This window comes from Delphinus delphis, chromosome 9 (assembly GCF_949987515.2).
Source record: "Delphinus delphis chromosome 9, mDelDel1.2, whole genome shotgun sequence".
NCBI lineage: Eukaryota > Metazoa > Chordata > Mammalia > Artiodactyla > Delphinidae > Delphinus > Delphinus delphis.
In genome coordinates this window covers 32,036,373-32,056,561 of record NC_082691.1, presented here as the reverse complement: position 1 = coordinate 32,056,561, position 20,189 = coordinate 32,036,373, and the positions used below count along the sequence as shown (strand labels likewise).

General features: G+C 37.8%; 1 pseudogene; it reads left to right on the top strand.

Moving 5' to 3' along the window:
- The first annotated feature begins 11,096 nt into the window (after nt 1-11,096).
- Nucleotides 11,097-12,643, top strand: LOC132430502 (ATP synthase subunit alpha, mitochondrial-like; annotated as a pseudogene).
- The last annotated feature ends 7,546 nt before the right edge of the window (nt 12,644-20,189 follow it).

Genomic DNA, 20,189 nt, shown 5'->3' with positions numbered 1-20,189 from the left:
TTCATTGTGTGAAATGAATATCACAGTTGATATATCTTTCACTCAATTATTGGGCATTTTGGTTGCATATAAAAGATTTAAACCTTGGTGTGGGACAAATCTAAAGCCTGCCCTCTTTCCATTATTCCTTGTTGTCTAGATGCTAGAGGGTAACCTAATAAAGTGTGGTTAATATCCATTTGGGGGAGACAAAATAAAGTGTTGAAATATCTCTACTGGAAGAACAGAGAAAATCCAAAACTGGCTCTGTTTTATATCATGAGCAGCAGGCTAGAACCATTTTGCGAAGTAGGGAAAAGACTGAGAATAAAATGTACGGTGGCTAATCCATAATTGGGTTAGAGCACTGGGAGGGGATTGGTTAGTAGTCAGACTTGTGCTTAATCAGATCAGGTTTGTCATTTTATAGCTTTTGGCTTAAAACTAATCAGTAATATGAGTGTGTATTTAGGTAAGGAAGTTAAGCCATAAAGATTTTTTTAAATTATTGTGTTTTTTTTTAGATTTTATCCATGTTAGTATCTTTCAGACATCTTTCCTGAATGAGTTTAGGACCTCCAGTGAGTCCTTATTAGGTCAAGTGTAACTTCACGTTGCTTCTAAGTGTTGATTAGCATCATCATTCATTTAAATAAATCATTATTTTTCATTTAGCTTTCTCAGGTGCTTAATTCTTCCACCCACCCACTCTTTCTTTACTATCTCATACCAATTAGACATTAATAGTTAACACTGATTTTTTTCAGGCAAAGAAGTAAACTATGGTTCTGAGGATTGTTTTTAAGTGGGATGGTGATATGAGATATAATAAGAAAGCTTGAGGAGAGGAAACATTTTGAACCACTGGTGTTTGGAAATTGACCCATAACAGATTATGTTCAATTTTGAGGTAAATGTGTTTTTTGTTTGCTTGTTTGTTTTTCATCTTCATGAGTTTGAAAAGGAGGAAAAAATCCTCTGTTATTTTTTTCTTCAAATCTGAACTAGGAGTTTCAGGCCCCAAACCTTGAGTGGATGATTGAATCAGGAGAGGCCAGAAAGGGGCCCTCTGCCAGGTGAGAGAGGCCACGGGCCCCTGCTTCCTGAAAGAGACTCTATACCTTGTATATTAAAACTGTTCAAAACCACAAAATGCTCTGGGAGGAAGGATTTAGAGCAGGAAGGATTTGGAGAATTTATTTTTAATAATATCCCTCATGTAATGAGATCATTACAGTAACAGTTACGGAGCATTTACTAAGGGCTGTGCCCTGCACTGTGCTCATCATGTACAATGTCTTGTTTTAATATGCAGAACAGCTTTGTGAGGTAGGTTCTGGTACCCCCATTTTCACACATCTTTTAAGCTGCACAGCAGAGATTCAGACCCAGAAGGAGTCTGTGCTCTTGACCACCGTGGCTTACCAGCGGTTCTGCCAATCTGGGCTTAAATAAGCTCAAGCATTCCCCTTCCCTCCCCTAATCTTGTCCCCAAGACTTACAAACTTCTCTGCTCTGATCCAAGAGAGATCTTCTCACTGTGTCCTCAACGGCCTGGGTCAGCAGAGCGCACAGAGTCTGCAAAGGCATCACACGGTATGTATTGGGCCCCCAGGCATTGGTGGTAACCCCACCCAGGCTGATGGCCCAGGATGGCTGGGTTTGGGGGTGACGGGAGATGAACACATGCCATGGTATTTGGGAGCTTATGAACACGCCTGCCACGATAGCGGCTGTTACATCCTTTCTTGGAATAAAGGGAAACAAGGAATCGGCTTAGTGCATATTCTCCAGGGTGAAGAGAATCTTCTCAGTCTCCTCATTAAGGCCATTTTTTTGTATCCAGCATGGGATTCAGGGCACTGTCAACTCACCTATGGCAGTTCTCCATCAATGTCAAGTCTAGTACTAAGATATTATTTGCAAGGCTTAGGTTAGGGACTTTCTGGGGCCAAAATATTTCCACTTATTGGAGAACAGAGTGGGATTCAGGACCACATTCTTGGTCTATTATTTTGCCCTTTGTAATCTCTTTGGGTTTCACACATGTATCATTTGATGACTTTAAAGGAACCTCAGATTGTCTTGATATTGACTTGATATGTCTGACCTAAGCGTTTCACAGAATATCTCTGAGTTTTCTAGAATACCGTCTGAGCCTTAAAAACCTCTAGCCATTTCTCCAAAGCTTCCGTGTTGATTTGAGAGCATTTTAAATTGCAGAAGCTCTGGGTCCATCTTTTTTCTTTATCTGGAAGACTGCTGCCTACTGCACATGGTCCATGCACTGATAATCAGACTGGAATTGATCTCTCCATGTAGAACTGAGGAAAAACTTTCATGGAAATCCTCTTTTTAGCATCTTCTTTATTACTTGTCCTGTATAATAAAAGGGCAACTCTTCCTCTGGTCTTCCCCTGAAGCTGATGTATTTAAAAATAGAATGAATGTAAAGAATGCTTGTTGTGAACTGTAAGAGTGCGTTTTAGCTAAAAATGGCCTTCTCCTTTTAGCTTCCAGGCAAAGACACAGTTTGGAGGAGAAGGGCAGGCAGAAGTTGGGGGTTGGAGGGTTGACATATTAATATAGTTTGTTTTCTTTTTCTCTGCTGGCTGCTGTCATTTTCTGCCTTGGAAAGTACCTAAGTGGTGCTTGGAAATAAACTCTCCCAGGGAAGGTGGTATGAATATTGATAGTTTTAATTAAAAATCACTTTCTGTCTCTTTGCATGACTTAATTCTTCTTACCTTTTTTCCTAAATATCATGTGTTAAAAACAATATTGAGTTTAAATACAGTGCTAAATAACCATGGTTAACAGCAGAAGACAGGTAGCTCTTTCTTTGATTAAAACAAGTGACTTCTAACAGAGCCTCAGCTGAGGGGCTTGGAGACTGCATAAGTGGTCACTCTGCCTTCTGTTTCTAGAAATAAATTTTTCCTAAGGCTAAAAAGGAGGCCAAGGCCACAGCTCTGAAAGGGGGAAGTTTTTCTTACTGTCGATTAGTGCTCAGTTAACTTTATCAGGGAAGTAATGAGCTTGGGAAAGACTTCAAGTTATACCTTCTACACCTTTCTTCAGAGAGTCTTCACTTCACATACACTGATGCTAAGGTGGGGAGAATTGGTTTCTTCACAACGCAGAAGGCTAGATGGAAAGTATTCTTTGCCTCTGCAAAACCAAGATAGCTAGTATTTCTTGCTGATGATAAGGCATGAGGGCTGGCTGCATAGAAGTAGTGTCCCAACTCTAGGCACAGCTGGGACCCTTTGCCGTCTTACAACGTCCTGTTGGAATTCCAAGCAGATGAAGCCGAGCCCAGAAGTAGTCACAACTATGAAACAATCCTATTGTCAGGCTTTGACTGCCCTATTTTATATTATGTAGTTCAGATTTGTTCTTTTCCATTTCCTTGCCTGGAATGCCTTTCTCTTACTCTCTTTGGTTTGAGTACGATTAGTTTTTCCAATGTGTTTCTCAAGTTTTACCTACTTAGGATTACAAGTTTTCCGTTCCCAGCCTTAAGAGATCGCCCTTTTCTCTGGAATCCCGTTTTGACTTGTCCCTGCTTCATGCATTTAGTCCTTCGTTCACACTGTGCCCTCTGTCCGATTACGCTTCTCCCAGGTCTTTGCATGAGTGGCTTTTTCTTGAGAAATTCTTCAAGTCTGAACTGAATGCCACTTCTACAGAGAGACCTTCTCTCACTACCATTCTAAAGTAGGAGGCCTTTCTGTATATTCAGAGACCGTCAGGTTCCTAGTACCCAGCACAGTAACTAGCACACAGTAAATGTTTGTTGAATGAATTAACAAATGAATTTATTTGTTAGTTCAATTTAATGTGTAATGATTTTCAGCTTAAGAACAAAAACTTTGGGAGTAAATTCAAACTATGAATTGGAAAGAATTGAAATCTTTAAAATACTGAGTCTTTCATTCCGCAAATATGGTAACTCTCAGAATTTATTAACGTCTTCTTTAAAGTTTCTCAGTAAACTTTTGTAAGTTTCCTTGCAGAGGCTTTATATGTGTTTTATTGTATTGGGTTGGCCAAAAGGTTCGTTCGGGTATTTCCCTAAGATGGTTCTAGTAGCGCTTAGTTGTCTTTAACTTCATTCGAAACAGTTTTTTTAGATTGTATTGTGACGGCTGTCATATCAGCGTGCATTGAAAAAAAAAACTTACCAAAATTGGTGAATTTTTGTGCGGCCATTTTAATATTGAAGATGGAAGAAAAAACAACATTTTTGGCATATTATGCTATATTATTTCACGAAAGGGGAAAGCACAACTGAAACGCAAAAAAAGATTTTGTGCAATCTGTGGAGAAGGTGCTGTGACTGTTCGAACATGTCAAAAGTGGTTTGTGAAGTTTTGTGCTGGAGATTTCTCTCTGGACGATTCTCCACGGTCGGGTAGACCAGTTGAAGTTGATAGCGATCAAACTGAGACATTAATTGAGAGCAATCAACATTATACCACGTGGGAGATAGCCGACATACTCAAAATACCCAAATCAAGCGCTGAAAATCATTTGCACCAGCTTGGTTATGTTCATTGCTTTAACGTTTGGGTTCCATATAAGTTAAGCGAAAAAACCTTCTTGACTTCCACATGCAATTCTCTACTTAAACGTAAGGAAACGTTCCGTTTCTAAAACAAATTGTGATGCGTGATGAAAACTGGATACCGTACAATAACGTGGAATGGAAGAGATTGTGGGGAAGTGAAATGAACAACCAATGAACAACCAATGGCCAATGACACCAAAGGCCAGCCTTCATCCAAAGAAGGTGATGTATATATGATGGGATTGGAAAGGTGTCCTCTACTATGAGCCCCTTCCAGAAAACCAAACAATTAATTCCAACAAGTGCTGCTCCCAATTAGACCAACTGAAAGTAGCACTCAACGAAAAGTTCCGGAATTAGTCAATAGAAAGTGCATAATCTTCCATCTGGATAACGTAAGACCACATGTTTCTTTGATGACCAAGCAAAAATTGTTACAGCTGGGAAGTTCTGATTCATCCGCTGTATTCACCAGACATTGCACCTTTGGATTTCCATTTATTTCAGTCTTTACAAAATTCTCATAATGGAAAAAAATTTCAATTCCCTGGAAGGCTGTAAAACGCACCTGGAACAGTTCTTTGCTCAAAAAGATTAAAAGTTTTGGGAAGATGGAATTATGAAGTTGCCTGAAAAATGGCAGAAGGTAGTGGAACAAAACGGTGAATGTGTTCAATAACTAGTTCCTGGTGAAAATGAAAAGTGTGTCTTTTATTTTTATTTAAAAACCGAAGGAATTTTTTGGCCTGCCCAATATTTATTACTAGATGTAATTTATAAATAGTATCTATTTACATTTAGTTTTTATTACTTGCATATAGAAAAATAAAAAGAACAAAAACTTTGATAACTCCTAGAATTGAGACATAAACAGAAGAGATGCGACGCATGTCTGCTTGTGTAAGGAACTAAGAAATTTTCTGCAAAGTAATTCATGCTAGTAGATGAAATCTGTGGGATGCCAGGATATGTTTCAAGGGTAGTAGTACAAGTAAACAGGAATGACTCTGCATGTTCTGCTCATATTCTCTGTGGTGTTCTAGTTTTTCTCTGGGGATCTTGAGAAAAAATTTTTTTTTATCTTTAAACAGTGTTTAATGCACATCTGACTGTATTATGATAGATGGATATAATTTAAATAAGATATGATCAAACTTTTAATCTAGTTATTTCTATGCAAAAAAGTCATTATGTATTTTAATATAGAAAATAAATGATTTTTGAAGTTGATTTTTTAAAATACTCTAGCATTTTGAAGTTGAAGTTGAGAAAATTTGTTTCTTAACTTCCATTACTTTAATAGTATGACTTTTGGCAAATATGTGATTTCTGACTCAGTCAGTGCCTTCAACTCCAAAGCATTGATGATGCCTATCCTTTGTGACCCCATGGGGTTTTGTTACAATAAACAGAGTATATCTAAAACCCTTTGAGTTCTTAGGAAGGAAATATATAAAAGAAGTATAATGAAATTGTTCATCTCAAGTTCCTAGCACGAGGCCTTGCACAGAGTTGGTTCAATACATATTTAATTATCACGCGAAAAGGAGTCTGTGGAATAGCACTTACAAAGCAATAGAAAGATATTTTACATTTCTTAGATTGTGTCACAATGCAGTCCACATCCAGGACTTAGAGTTTTCTAAAAAACTCTGTTACATGGTACAGTATTTCAATAGGATATCAATTTAATGGGTTATGACTAGCATTTTGAAGTAATGGAATAAAATGGAAATAAATATCAGATGGCATCATAAATAATAACAGTATTTCCTGAAACTTTTGATTCATATATCTGTGTGTGTGTGTGTGTTTCCTGGGTCATGATGTAAAATATATTTCTTTGGTAGGTTGAGGTTAAAAAAAGTTTTGAAGGCCACTGATATAATTATACAGATTATAATTTACACAGAGCTGTTCTCATTTTGCTTGATTTAAGAAGACAAATAATTGGAACAGAATTGTAGTTTGCTGCTAAGCAGCAAGGAAATAACAGAATTCTATGCCAGAAAAGCTGTATAGGACTCCCCCCACTGCAACCCCGGTTGGGGAGGTAATTAGAAGAAACTAAAATACATCTGCTTTACTAATCAAGTCATGTCCTGGGAGGTCCTTGGTCAATTTTTTTTTTTTTCCTTTGACCATGCCGCATAGCATGCGGGATCTTAGTTCCCTGACCGGGGATCGAACCCGTGCCCCCTGCCGTGGAAGCATGGAGCCCTAACCACTGAACCGCCAGGGAATTTCCTGGTCAAATTTTTCTTTATAAGCTTCCCTCCTCTCATACTGTGCAATTAATGATTTTCTCATTTCTTATAGGAAACAAATGGCACTGTCAAATTATGACTATCAACTAATGTTTTTAAGTCACACCAAGAACTGTGCACATGCTATCATGAAGACAAATTTTACATATTGCTTAAAAGGAATGAAAATTTATATTGTTCACATTCCTGTAACAAGTCCCTCTCTTTCTTCAAATTATGCTTGCTACTTAATATATCTACCTGAGGAAACCTTCCTCACTGAACCTATTTCAAACGAGGCGACAGAGCTTTACATTTATTTTACTATGAAAAGTTCATCCATACAGCAAGGTTGAAAGGATATGCCCACCATCTTGATTCTACCATTAATTCTTTTGTTATACTCTGCCACATCTATCAATTAAACCATTTTATTTTTGTATGCTCTTTGAAACAAATTACAGTTTTCAGCCACTTTTCCCTAAGTACTATAACATGCATGTCATTAACTCAAGTTTAGTATTTAAAATTTCTTCCCTAGATGTAAAGTTTATATACAATGAAATGCACACATTTTTAGCATACATTAGCTGAGTTTTGACAAATTCATTAGCCTGCTCCCCAAACTTCTGTTAATATGTAGAACACTACCATCCCACCAAAAAGGCCCCTTATATGGTCCCTAGTCAAATCCTACCCCACCCCAAGGCAGTTTTTTCCACCATAGATTAATTTTGCCTTTTCTAGAATTTCATATAAATGGAACCATACTGTGTGTGCTCTTGTTTCTGGCTGCTTTCACTCATCATAATGTTTCTGATTTTCATTTACATTGTTGCGTATGTAATTTGTTTAATGCTGAGTAGCATTTCATTATATGAACGTAACACAGTTTGTATATTTCTTCTCCTATTGATAAACATTTGGGCTCTTTCTAGTTTAGGGCTATTATGATAAAACTGCCGTGAATGTTCTTTTTTAAAAATATTTATTTATTTATTTATTTGGCTGCATTGGGTCTTAGTTTCTGCACGTGGGATTCATTGTTGCAGTGCGCCAGCTCAGTAGTTGCAGCACACGGGCTCTAGAGTGCACGGGCTCGGTAGTTGTGGCACGTGGGCTTAGCTGCCCCACAGCTAAGGGATCTCGGTAGTTGTGGCACGTGGGCTTAGCTGCCCCACAGCTAAGGGATCTTAGTTCTCTGACCAGGGATTGAACCCACGTCCCCTGCATTGGAAGACGGATTCTTAGCCACTGCGCCACCAGGAATTCCCATGAACATTCTTATAGAAGTCTTTTTTGTGAACATACATTTTCATTTCTTTTGGATAGATACCTAGGAGTGACATTACTGGGTCGTATGGTAAGTGTGTTAAGAAATACACGGTGTCTTCCAAAGTGGTTGTGCATTTGGCACTCTCACTGGCAGTAGAGTTTTGATTAGATGTCTCCATGTTTGCCCACACTCAGGGAGGTAATAGCAGGGCCATAACACCTCACTCCTTTGACACAGTTGCTCCGTTGTGCCCACAGGACATAGTTGTAGATGGTGAGCAAACACGTAACGTCGTGTGAGTGGAGGTCCCGAACTGTTCATGCACACACGGGAAAAAAGAAAGTTCTACCAGCAGAAGGATGAAAAAGCATTGTCTTCAAGACAGAGAATAAAGGGACTAATAGAAGGACCCTTGGACCAGTCTCTGTCTGTTGGTGTCCCCAAACGTATCTCATTGCTAATTTAAAGAAAGTGAGGCCTAGCCCAGAGGAGAGAGTAACTCTGGCAATATTCTAAACCAAGTTGCTACCTATTTCCCTGGGAATAATTGTGTGTGTGTGTGTGTGTGTGTGTGTGTGTGTGTGTGTGTGTATAATTGTTTTCTTGTACTGTAGATTTACTGCACAACTCTCAGGTACCTGTAGAATGGGTTTTTAATTTCTATTCCATATTCCTGTCAGTTTGCATGTTTTTCTTTATTCTGTTAATATGGTGAATTGCATTGATTGATTTTCAAATATTAAACTAACATTGCATTAAATGTTGTAATGTGTTATTTATTTTTTATATTATTGGATTCAATTTGCTACTATTTTGTTTTAGGGGTTTTTAAATCAATAGATTTATGAGATTTATGAAAAAAATTGGTCTGTAATTTTCTGTCCTTGTAAGTCCTTCAGTTTTGGTATTGAGTTTATTCTGATATCATAAGACAACTTGAAAAGTATTCTCTATAAGAGCATGTGTAAGATTGATATTATTTCTTTGTTAATTTAGAAGTCACTAGTGAAGTGATATGGCCTGGAGATTTCTTTTGGGGAAGGTCTTTAATTATGGGTTCATTTTCTTTCATAGGTATAGGGTTATTTAGATTTACTTTTAATTTTTGTGTTAGTTTTAGTAAGTTGGTTTTTCTCTGTTTTTCTTGTCCATTTAAATTTTCAAGTTTATTGGCATAAAATTGTTGGTAATATCTTATTGTCCTTTTTATATCTACTGCATGGTTTGTAATGATGTTGCCTTTCATTTATATTAGTTTTTGCTTTGCTCTTCAGTTATTTCTTAGATAAAAGGTAGCATTTTTGGGCTTCCCTCGTGGCGCAGTGGTTGGGAGTCTGCCTGCCGATGCAGGGGACACGGGTTCGTGACCCGGTCTGGGAGGATCCCACATGCCGCGGAGCGGCTGGGCCCGTGAGCCATGGCCACTGAGCCTGCACGTCCGGAGCCTGTGCTCCGCAACGGGAGAGGCCGCAACAGTGAGAGGCCCACGTACTGCAAAAAAAAAAACAAAGGTAGCATTTTATGCCCACTGTCTGACATGATTTATACATTTAAAAATATATTCTGGAGATCACTTCATAGCAGTATTCAAGAGTTTCTCATTTTTAAACGTTGCACAGGACTTCATTGTGTGGCTGTTCATGCCTCCAGTCCCCTTTTAATGAATATTTGGTTTGTTTTCAGTCTTTTTACTGTAACAAATAGTGCTGAAGGGAATACCTTTGTATGTATGTATTAAAACAAACTTGCTGGTTATGATCTCGTTTATATGTGGAATCTCAAACAAAAACAAAAACCAAGTTCATAGATAGAACAGATTGGTGGTTGCTAGAGGCGGGAGTTGGAGGGTGGGCAGATGGGTAAAGGGAGTCGAAAGGTACAAATTTCCATTTATAAAATAAATAAGTCGTGGTGATGTAGTGTACAGCATGGCGAGTATAGTTAATAATACTGTATTGCATGTTTGAAAATCCTTAGGGGAGTAGTAAATCATCAAAGCTCATGTCACGAAAAAGATTCCGTAACTATGTATGGTGATGTATGTTAACTAGACTTGCTGTGGTGATCATTTCACAGTGTATACAAATATCGAATCATTATGTACCTAATATCATTATGTTATGTACCAAATATCGTTATGTTATGTACCAAATATCATTATGATATGTACCAAATATCGAATATGATATCAAATATCATGTTATGATATCATATGTTATGTACCAAATATCATTATGATATGTACCAAATATCGAATATGATATCAAATATCATTATGTTATGTACCAAATATCGAATCATTATGTTATGTACCTAAGTTGTATGTAATGTACCTAACATATAAAGTTGTATGTCAGTTATACCTAAATAAAAAATTAATTAAAAAATTTTTTGCTAGTGTTATCTTTGGGATAGATTTCTAGAAATGGGATTTCCTAAAAATGGGGGAGGGGCAATAACTATAGATTAAATTTAAAAGCTTTAACAACCAAATACGGTAGATGATCCTTGATTGGATCCTGCTATGAAAAAGTGAGCTATAAATAACACTGAGGATGTGGGTAAATTTAAATACAGAATGGGTGTGAGTTGAAACTAGAGAGCTATTTTCATGTTGGGGAGGCAATACCATTGTATTTAGATAGAATTTTTTTTTTCTTTTAGAAGTGTAAAGTATTTTGGCATAAAATGTCATAATGTGTGACACTTACTTTGAAACAACTCAACCAGAATAATAAAAAATGAAATAGATTGATAAATCAATAAAGCTATTATGACAGAATGTTAACAGTGGCTGAATCTCAGTGGATTTATAGACGTTCATTGTACTATTTTTTTCTACTTTTGTATGTTTGTAAATTTCATAATAAAAAGTAAAAAAATTAAATTATACAAGCATATATATTATGTATCTAGTGAGTTATTCTTGCATTATTTTATCTTTACATGTGACTTTATCCATAGTAAGGATTATTTCTTAGAAACATTTTGTCTGATACTAATGTAATTATCTCATAATCCTCTTACATAGTATCTCAAGATACTGGTGTAATTTCTTTTGGTTAATATTTGCTTGGAAGTCGGTCCAGAGGTTGCAGCTGCAGAGGAACCACCCAAGGAGAGCTGCAAAGATGCTGTCTGGACACGTGGCCTTGGGCTGTGGCTTGCACCCTCCCTTGGCAGGCCAGACTGGTCTTCAGAATGCTTTGGGATCATCCTTCATTGCCACAGGGAACCTCCATGCCTCTTAACACTTGTCTTCAGACGACTGGCACTGCTGAGGTATCCTCTGTTCTTGAAGAGCGTAATCTTGGAGCCAAAACCTCTGTTGACTGTGAAGAAACAGGTGTGTCTCAAGTATTGATGATAGTATTGGTTGAATACATGGGCTGAGGAATGTTCAAGCAGACGAAATGGTAGTGTTTTCTTCAGGCTTAAAGGGTATGTTTCAACTTGGGAACTGACAATGTTGGTTTTGTTGTGTTTGGACATGATAAACTAATTAAGGAAGGAGATACTGTGAAGAGGACGGGAGCCATTGTGAATGTTCTAGTTGGTGAGAAGCTACTGGGTTGTATAGTAGATGCCCTTGGTAATGTCACTGATGAAAAGGATCCAGTTGGTTCCAAGACCCAATGGTGAGTTGGCCTGAAAGCCCCTGGCATCATTTCTCCAATCTCTGTGCAGAAACCAGTGCAGACTGGCATTAATGCTGTGGATAGCTTGGCGCTGATTGGTTGTGGTCAGTACAGGCTGACGATTGGTGACTGACAGACTGGCAGAACATCAATGATTGACATAATTATTAACCAGAAACATTTCAGTGATGGATCTGATGGAAAGAAGCAGCTATACTATATCTACACTGCTATCGGTCAGAAGAGATCCACTGTTGCCCAGTTGGTGAAAACACTTACAGATGTGGATGCCATGAAGAACACCAGTGTGGTTTCAACCACTGCTGCTGACACTGCCCTCCATCAGTACCTGACTCCTTATTCTTGCTGTGCTGTGGGAGAGCATTTTAGGGATAATGGCAAACATGCTTTGATCATCTGTGATGAATTATCCAAGCAGGCTGGTGCCTCTGCTGGTCTACAGACCACTCAGCTACTCGTGAGGTCCAGCCTGATGATGTGTTCTACTTACACTCCCGTCTACAGGAGAGCAGACATAATGGACGATTCTTTTGGTGGTGGCTCCTTGACTTCTTTACCAGAAACACAAGCTGGTGATGTGTCTGCTTACATTCCAACGAATATCGTTCCTATCAGTGATGGACAGATCTTCTTGGAAACAGAATTGTTCTACAAAGGTATCTGTCCTACCATTTACATTGTTTTTTCTGTGTCCTACGTCAGAAATGCTGCCCACACCAGGTCTGTGAAGCAGGGCCAGGCACCGTGAAGTCAAAATTGGCTCCTATGGTGAGGTTGCTGAGTTTGCCCAGTTCAGTTCTGACCTCCATGCTTCTACTCGACAACTCTTGAGTCGTGAGTATCTGAGTTGCTGAAGCAGGGACAATATTCTATGGCTGTTGAAGAACTCGCAGCTCTTACGCTGGGTTAAGTGAGTATCTTGGTAACTGGGGCTGTTTCTATTTGTGTGTGTGTGTTTTGTTTTTGGTTTTGCTGAAGTATTTAAAAGCACATCTTAGATGGCATGCTATTTTATTTTACCCAGCCACTTCATTATGCTTTGAAAGACAAAATTTTTTTCCTTAGGTAACCGCAAATCCATTTTTACATCTAACAAAGGAAATAAAACATTTCTGAGGTTTTAATATAAACTATTAACATTTCTCCAATTGTCTCAAGAAATGCCTTTTTACAATTATGTTTTTCAGATCAGAGTCCAAACAAGGTCCACATCTTGAATTTGGTTCTTAGGGTCTCTAGGATCTCCTTTCATCTGGAGGACTGCTCCTTTTCCCCTCCCTTATTCCATTTACTCCTTTTTTTTTTTTTTTTTTTTTTGTAGTACGTGGGCCTCTCACTGTTGTGGCCTCTCCCGCTGCGGAGCACAGGCTCCGGACGCGCAGGCTCAGCGGCCATGGCTCACGGGCCCAGCCACTCCGCGGCATGTGGGATCTTCCCGGACCGGGGCACAAACCCGCGTTCCCTGCATCGGCAGGCAGACTCTCAACCACTGCGCCACCAGGGAAGCCCCTCCATTTACTTCTTGAAGAAAGTGGGTCAGTAGTCCTGCTGTCTAGAAGTGAGATCTAAAGACTCGATTAAATTCTGTTTCAAGTTTTGACGAGACTAGCTGTAGGTGATGTTAGAGACTTTATATTGTTTCATCACCTGGAGAACCACATAGTGTCAGGTTGTCTCACGTTTGTAGTAATGCTTAATTCAGGTGGTGACAGCGTAGTTCCTTCATTGTGAAGTTTCCCAACAGTCTTTTAACTAATGATTTTAATATCTATTGATGACTATTGTCTGATTCATTTTGAAATAGGGGTTGCAAGATGGTGATTTTCTAATTTGATCATTACTTCTACATTTATTAGCTAGAAGTCTTCTGTATAGAAAAACTTTTCTGCATCCTTTAGGCTTATTTGGTTACCCTGAAATACTGTTCATACCGAAAAGACAGGAAAGATCTTTAATTATTTCCTTTAAATTATCCAATTTCAGAGTAATGTGTTGGTTACCTAGCAACCTCCATGCTGTCCAAAGAATCTCTCTCTCTGTCTTTTTCCTTTTTTGCATGTCACTACGAACTCATGGCTTTACACATTCAATGTATTTCTATCAGTCGCAGTTGTTTGATACTCACATTATTCTATTTTGGCCACAAGGGGGAACATTTTGATATTTTCTGTATTTATTTAATATGGCAATATTAGCTTTTGATAGCTTCCTTGCTTTCTATCATAATGTGGTATCCCAAGCTCAGTTGGTACATTTCCTGGAATTGACTGTTGATAAAAAACCCTGAGTCCTTTTAGTGTGTGAAGGTGTTTTGAGACCAGAGTATGGAATTCTTGTTGCTACTTGATTATCATTGTTAATTGGCCCTTCAGTGGACAGTTAGAAAATAAGTACCTTTTTAAAAATAAAGTTACAAGTTTATACTGATATTTACAACCACAATTTAAAATTACAAGGTTTTTTAACTGACATTTTGATGCTGAACATTAGTCCTTAGCAGCTTTAACATAGTTTCTTAGTTGTATTATGTTAAAATATATTCATGTTAATAATAATACAATTGTTACTATTAACAATAAGAATACTAAGTGACATTAGGTATTTTAAGATTCGTTTGCCCTTTTAATATTTTTGTCCTAGGAATGTATTGCACTAAAAAGTGTATAGTCAGAGTATTTTGTTCTAAGATCAATTGGAATAATTCTTTTCTCTGCGTGATTTTGTTACCAAACTGATATACCATTAGGTTCATTTGTTTCAGTTAGTTTTCAACTTCTAGGCATTGGTTTTTATTTTCTTAAATTTAGTTTTGTGTTTTGTGTACTACCTCCTTCTTGAAGCAGTTCTTTAAAAAATTTTTTTATTGACATATAGTTGGATTTATAATGTTGTGTTAGTTTCAGGTGTACAGCAAAGTGATTCAGTTATACATATATGTACATATATATATTCTTTTTAAGATTCTTTTCCATTATAGGTTATTACAGGATATTGAGTATCGTTCCCTGTGCTATATTGAATATTACTATATTTGTATATAATAATATATATTGCTATACTGAAATACTTCCTTTAATTTTCTTTTGGGACACTACTTTTTCTTACATTTTATTTTTATTTTTTTTCTGTCTCACTTGGGGCTTCGATTAAGTCTCCTTTCCTGGTTCTTCCTCCTCTTCCTGCTCTTAACTTTGGAGTGTACCAGGACCTCTCCTCTGTTTATATTCATTTCCTAGTGAATGCATCTTGTCCCATGCTTTTAAATACCACCTATTTTCTGATCACTCACAAATTTATATCTCTGCCTGGGCTTCTTCCTTGAATTGCAGATCTAGGTATACAACTTTTTATTCACTATTGGCACTTGAATGTCTAGTAGGACGTCTAGACTTAGCATATCCAAAGATGAGCCCTCAATTTCCATCCAGCTGTTCCTCTGGCAGTCTCCCCTGTTTCAGTAAATGGCAACTCTATCACCTTGCTCAGGCCTAATACCTTGAAGTCATCTCTGATTCTTTTCTCTCAAATCCTGTACCCAATTCACCAATATATCCTGTCAGCTTCTACCTTTGAAATATATTAAGAATCCAATCAATCCTCCATTTCTCACCAAGTCTACTGCCATCACCCCCAACTAAGCTGCTGTAAATTCACCTGGATTATTGTAATGGCCTCATAACAGGTCTTCCTGTTTCCATCCATGCTTCTTTACAAGGTATTCTCTACTTGGCAGTCAGAGTAAGCTGTTAAAAGTCATTCCTTTGTTCAAAACTCTCCAGTACAGTCCTTCAAAATAATCTAGGTTTGGGGAAGGTGGATAGAGGTATAGATGGCCATGTATTGCTAATCGCTGAAACTGAGCGATGGCAACTTTAAATTCATTATATTTTTCTTTTATTTTCATATACATTTGATACATAAAACAAAATCCAAACTCTTCAAAGGCTTTACAGTTGTCTGTAACTGCACCAATATGGTAGCCACTAGCCACATGTGGTTACTGAGCACTTGAAATGTGCTAGACTGAATGTAGATGTACTGTGAGTATAAAATACACAATGGATTTTAAAGACTTCTTAAGAAGGAAAAAACGTAAAATACCTCATTAATATTTTGTTATATTGATTATGTATCGAAATCATATTTTGGATATGGTGCTTCCAATAAAATACAGTATTAAAATTAATTTCATTTTGGACTTCCCTGGTGGTCTAGTGGTTTGGACTTGGTGCTTTCACTGCTGTGGCCCCGGGTTCAATCCCTGGTCGAGGAAGATCCCACAAGCTGAGTGGCGTGGCAAAAAAAAAATTGTTTCTTTGTATTTTTAAAAATATGGCTGCTAGAAGATCTTTGTATGTGGCTCACATCATCTTTCCATTGGATCTGTGGCCATGCTTTCTCTCTGAACTTACCTCCTACGTTTTTCTCTCTCCTTATTTTTTTTTGGCCACGCGGCTTGTGGGATTTTAGTTCCCTGACCAGGGATTGAACCTGGGCCCTCGGCAGTGGAAGCGCAGAGTCCTAACCACTAGACCTCCAGGGAGGTGCCTTTTCCTCTCCTTAGCTCACACCACTCCAACCACACCGATCTCTCTGCTTAGAACAAGCAGAATACATTTCTGTCTCGGGACCTTTGCACTTGCTAACCTGTCTGCCTGGAGGTCCCTTTCTCAGTGTCCTGTGACTCACTCTCTTGTTTCCTTCAGAGATACTTACCTGATCTGTATAACACCTCATCCCCTTCCCTCTCTATTCCCCTTAATCTGCTTTCTTTTTCTTTGTAATACTTATCACCACTGACTTGTGTTTTGTTAATTTGTATTCCTGTATCCTGAGCACCTAGCATAATGCTTATACAGCGTAGGGCTTTTGGTAACAGTTTGTGGAATGGATGTCTATAGATTGTGCAAGTAATTATGTTAAGTTCAATACTGATTTCTTCTGCAATAAGGTTCAGGTTTCCTAAATATATAAAGGGTAAAAATTATTAGAGTAAAATAAACTTTAATTATAACTACATGAAATTCCCTGCATGAGGAAACAGATGCTTTATAAAATGATATGATAGCTACTTTATTCCCTTCAAAGGAATTAAGGTAAAATAACCTTATACTAAATAATTTTTATGTATTTGTATAATTAGTAAGATGGAGAGTTTAGAGATACTTAGGAGATACTCAAGAAAGTAAACAAAATACAGACCAAGACTTACTTAAGGGTCAGAAATGTTTTTTATCCAGTAGATAATATCCAGTTTCTCCAAGGAGTTTTCCAAATTCTCTTATTAGTCTGGCATTTTTATTGTATTCATGGTAACCCAGTAAAGTGGGCTATGTCAAGGAGCTTAGAAATTTTTTTGGATACACTGAAATTTTTCCTGTGTTAGTAATTATAACTTGCTCTGTTTATAAAATAACTTTTGAAGGCAGCCATTGTTTTTTATTTAAAATTAAAACTATGAAGGAGGGAAAGGAACCAAAAAAAGGAGAAATGAGAAAGGAATATTTTTAATTTATTGTCTTCATTTTAAAATATAAGATGACTAAATGTACCAATGAAATAATTTAAAAGCAAGGATATCTTTTCCTTATCTGAATATACTTGCAAATTCTATTTTAATTTTAAACAGTCTTGGTCACAGCATCCCTTCAACTGTAACAGGAAAAATGAAATGGCACCAACAAGGTATGTGACAACTTGAGTTGTGAAATTTCAATAGGCAAAACTGACGAATCAGGGCTAGCATTATATTAAAGACGTTTAACTAAGACGTTTGAAGTACATCCTCAGTGATTTTTTTGTTTTTTCCTCAGTGATATTTTGGAATATTATTTTGTGCTTGTTTAACAAACATTTACTAACTGTATATTGTATGTCAACACTGTACCAACTACCCAAGGTTACAAAACTATACTTTCAGAGTGGCTGTCCTTCACTGAGTGCTAATTAAATGTCAAGTAAGTTTACAGAGATTATTTTAGTTAATCCTCGCAAAAGAGGTAATTTTATTACTCTCAGTATTCCAATGAGGGAATAGAGGCTTTCCAAAGAGTTCTGTTTTCAAAAAGTTTGCCATCTAGAGCGATGAGAATAGCAGTAGATAGAATATAAAGTGCTAAATGCTACAATAAAGAAAGGGTGCAGAGGAAGGGTTGCCTTTGGAGTTGGGAATGAGGAAAGCCTTCCAGAGAACAGGATACTTGTTCTGAATTTGAAAGGTAGGGAGGAGTTTGCATGGTGAAGAGTGGAGAATATTGCCAGCATATGCAAAGACATTGAACTCTGAAATGATTTGAGCATTAGTGAGAACTTTTCTATAAGCCTTTGATTTATTCATCATCTACCACACATTCTGTATTTCCATATTCAAACAAAGATCTGGCTTAGGCAATGAGGAATCATCTGATTGAGTTATTATCAAGGGCTGGAGTGCTGGCAGGGCTTGTTCGTATTAGCATATGGGTTAGAACTTCACGTCCTAGGCTTGGGCCTTAACTTGGCAGGTCTCCTGGGGGTAGATTCCACACTGAATAGCAGAATGGCTAAGAAAACAAATTCTTGTGCCAGACTGGGTTTAAATCGCAGCTCTGCCACTTCTAACCAGCGGATGTGACCTTGGGTATGTTACCAGACATTTTTATGCCTCAGTATCTTCATTTGGAAAATGAGAACAATAATGGCAGAACCTACTTCATCATAGGATTGTTACGAGGATAAAAGAAGTTAATAGATACAAAGCTCTGAGAATAGTGCCTGGTACATAGGAAGCTCTGTATAAGTACTAAGTACTAGTATTACTTGAGACTAGTATTTAAACAAAAATGCTACTTTGTTCATTTAGAGTGAACTTTGTTCTTTTCTCATGGTGCTAAGAGTCTCCTAGGTCCTACTTTTTTGGTATTAAGATGCCTGAGATGCTAAATTTTGAATCAGAAAGTTGTTTGCTGGGAATCGGCATAGAATATTTGTCCTAGGTCCTGGTAAAGGCCAGTGAGATATCTCTCCACCATAACAGAAGCATTCTCTGTTCGTTGGGTTACATCTCCCAGAATCATTATCTTACTCCTTTGTTGCTATCTGCCAGGCCAGATATAGCTAGTGGGTTCAGAGTCGAATGGAGATAAAACTTGGAAAGAACCCCTGAAGTGCTAGTTGTTAAGCCAGGATCTTTTTGATAAGACACGCAGGGTGACCTATCTGAGGCACTGCTGTCTACTCTACAGCCCCTGTGGTGGAAAATGGCTGGGGTTTCCCTGACTTGGAAGGACTTGGAGCAATTCCTGTAGTTCCTTGATTATTACAATGTCCCTGATAGACTAGAGACAAGGAAGGCTTTTTTACAGAACTCTTGATGCATTCTTTAGAACCCTCAGCTAAGTAAACTAGCTCAGGACTTTGCTTGGAGCTCTCAAAGACATGTTTCAACTTTGCTGAATTCATTTATTAGTTCTAACAGTTTTGGGGGTGAGTTTTTAGGGTTTTCTATATATAATATCACGTCATCTGCAAACAGAGACAGTTTTACTACTTCTTTTCTGATTTGGATCCTTATTATGTCTTTTTATTGCCTAATTGCTCTGGCTAGTACTTCTAGTACTATGTTTAATAAAAGTGGCAAGAGTGGGCATGTGCGTTTTGCTCCTGATCTTAGAGGAAAAACTTTCTTACCACGGAGTATGATGTTAGCTGTGGGCTTATCACATATGACCTTTCTTATGTTGCGAAACATTCTCTCTGTGCCTAGTTTGTTGACAGTTTTTATCATGAATGGATTTCAGATTTTGTCAAGTGCTTTTTCTGCATCTGTTGAGATGATCATACAATTTTTAACCTTCATTTTGTTGTGTGATGTATCATATTAATCTCCTTTGACTGTTGTTGCAGGTGTGTGCTTCTGGCCACATCTTGCCTGTTCTATATATCTATATATAATCATATATATTTGAATGAAACCCATCACATATACAGATGCCATGTGCACATAACCATAATAATAATTGGCAAGGTTAAGCCAGAGGAGGCCTGATCCTCAGAGAGTTGTGGAGTTGGTTAATAGAACACAGTTCCTTTAGGAGTGAAATGGATGGACAATAACAAAGGAATTTACTCAATATGTATCATTAAAATAAATCCACCTCAGGAGGCTGAGAGGAGTTGCTCCAATAAAGTCACGCTCTCTTGTTCTGTTTCCAAACTTGAGTCAGTTTCTCAACCCAGAAACCATTGACTGAGGAAAAGTTATGTCCCCAGGAGAAGGACACTGCAACACATGTCAAATACATGTGGTAATGATTCCCCTAGTCCTTCCCCAAAGGGACTTACCTCCAGGTATTTGAGTAATTGCACTGGGGAAAAGGGTAAGAATAACCCAATATTTGTTGGATGCAGGGTCTGAATTCACAGTGATACCTGGGGTCCAAAGCACCTCGTATAATGGATGCATATGGCAGCCAGGT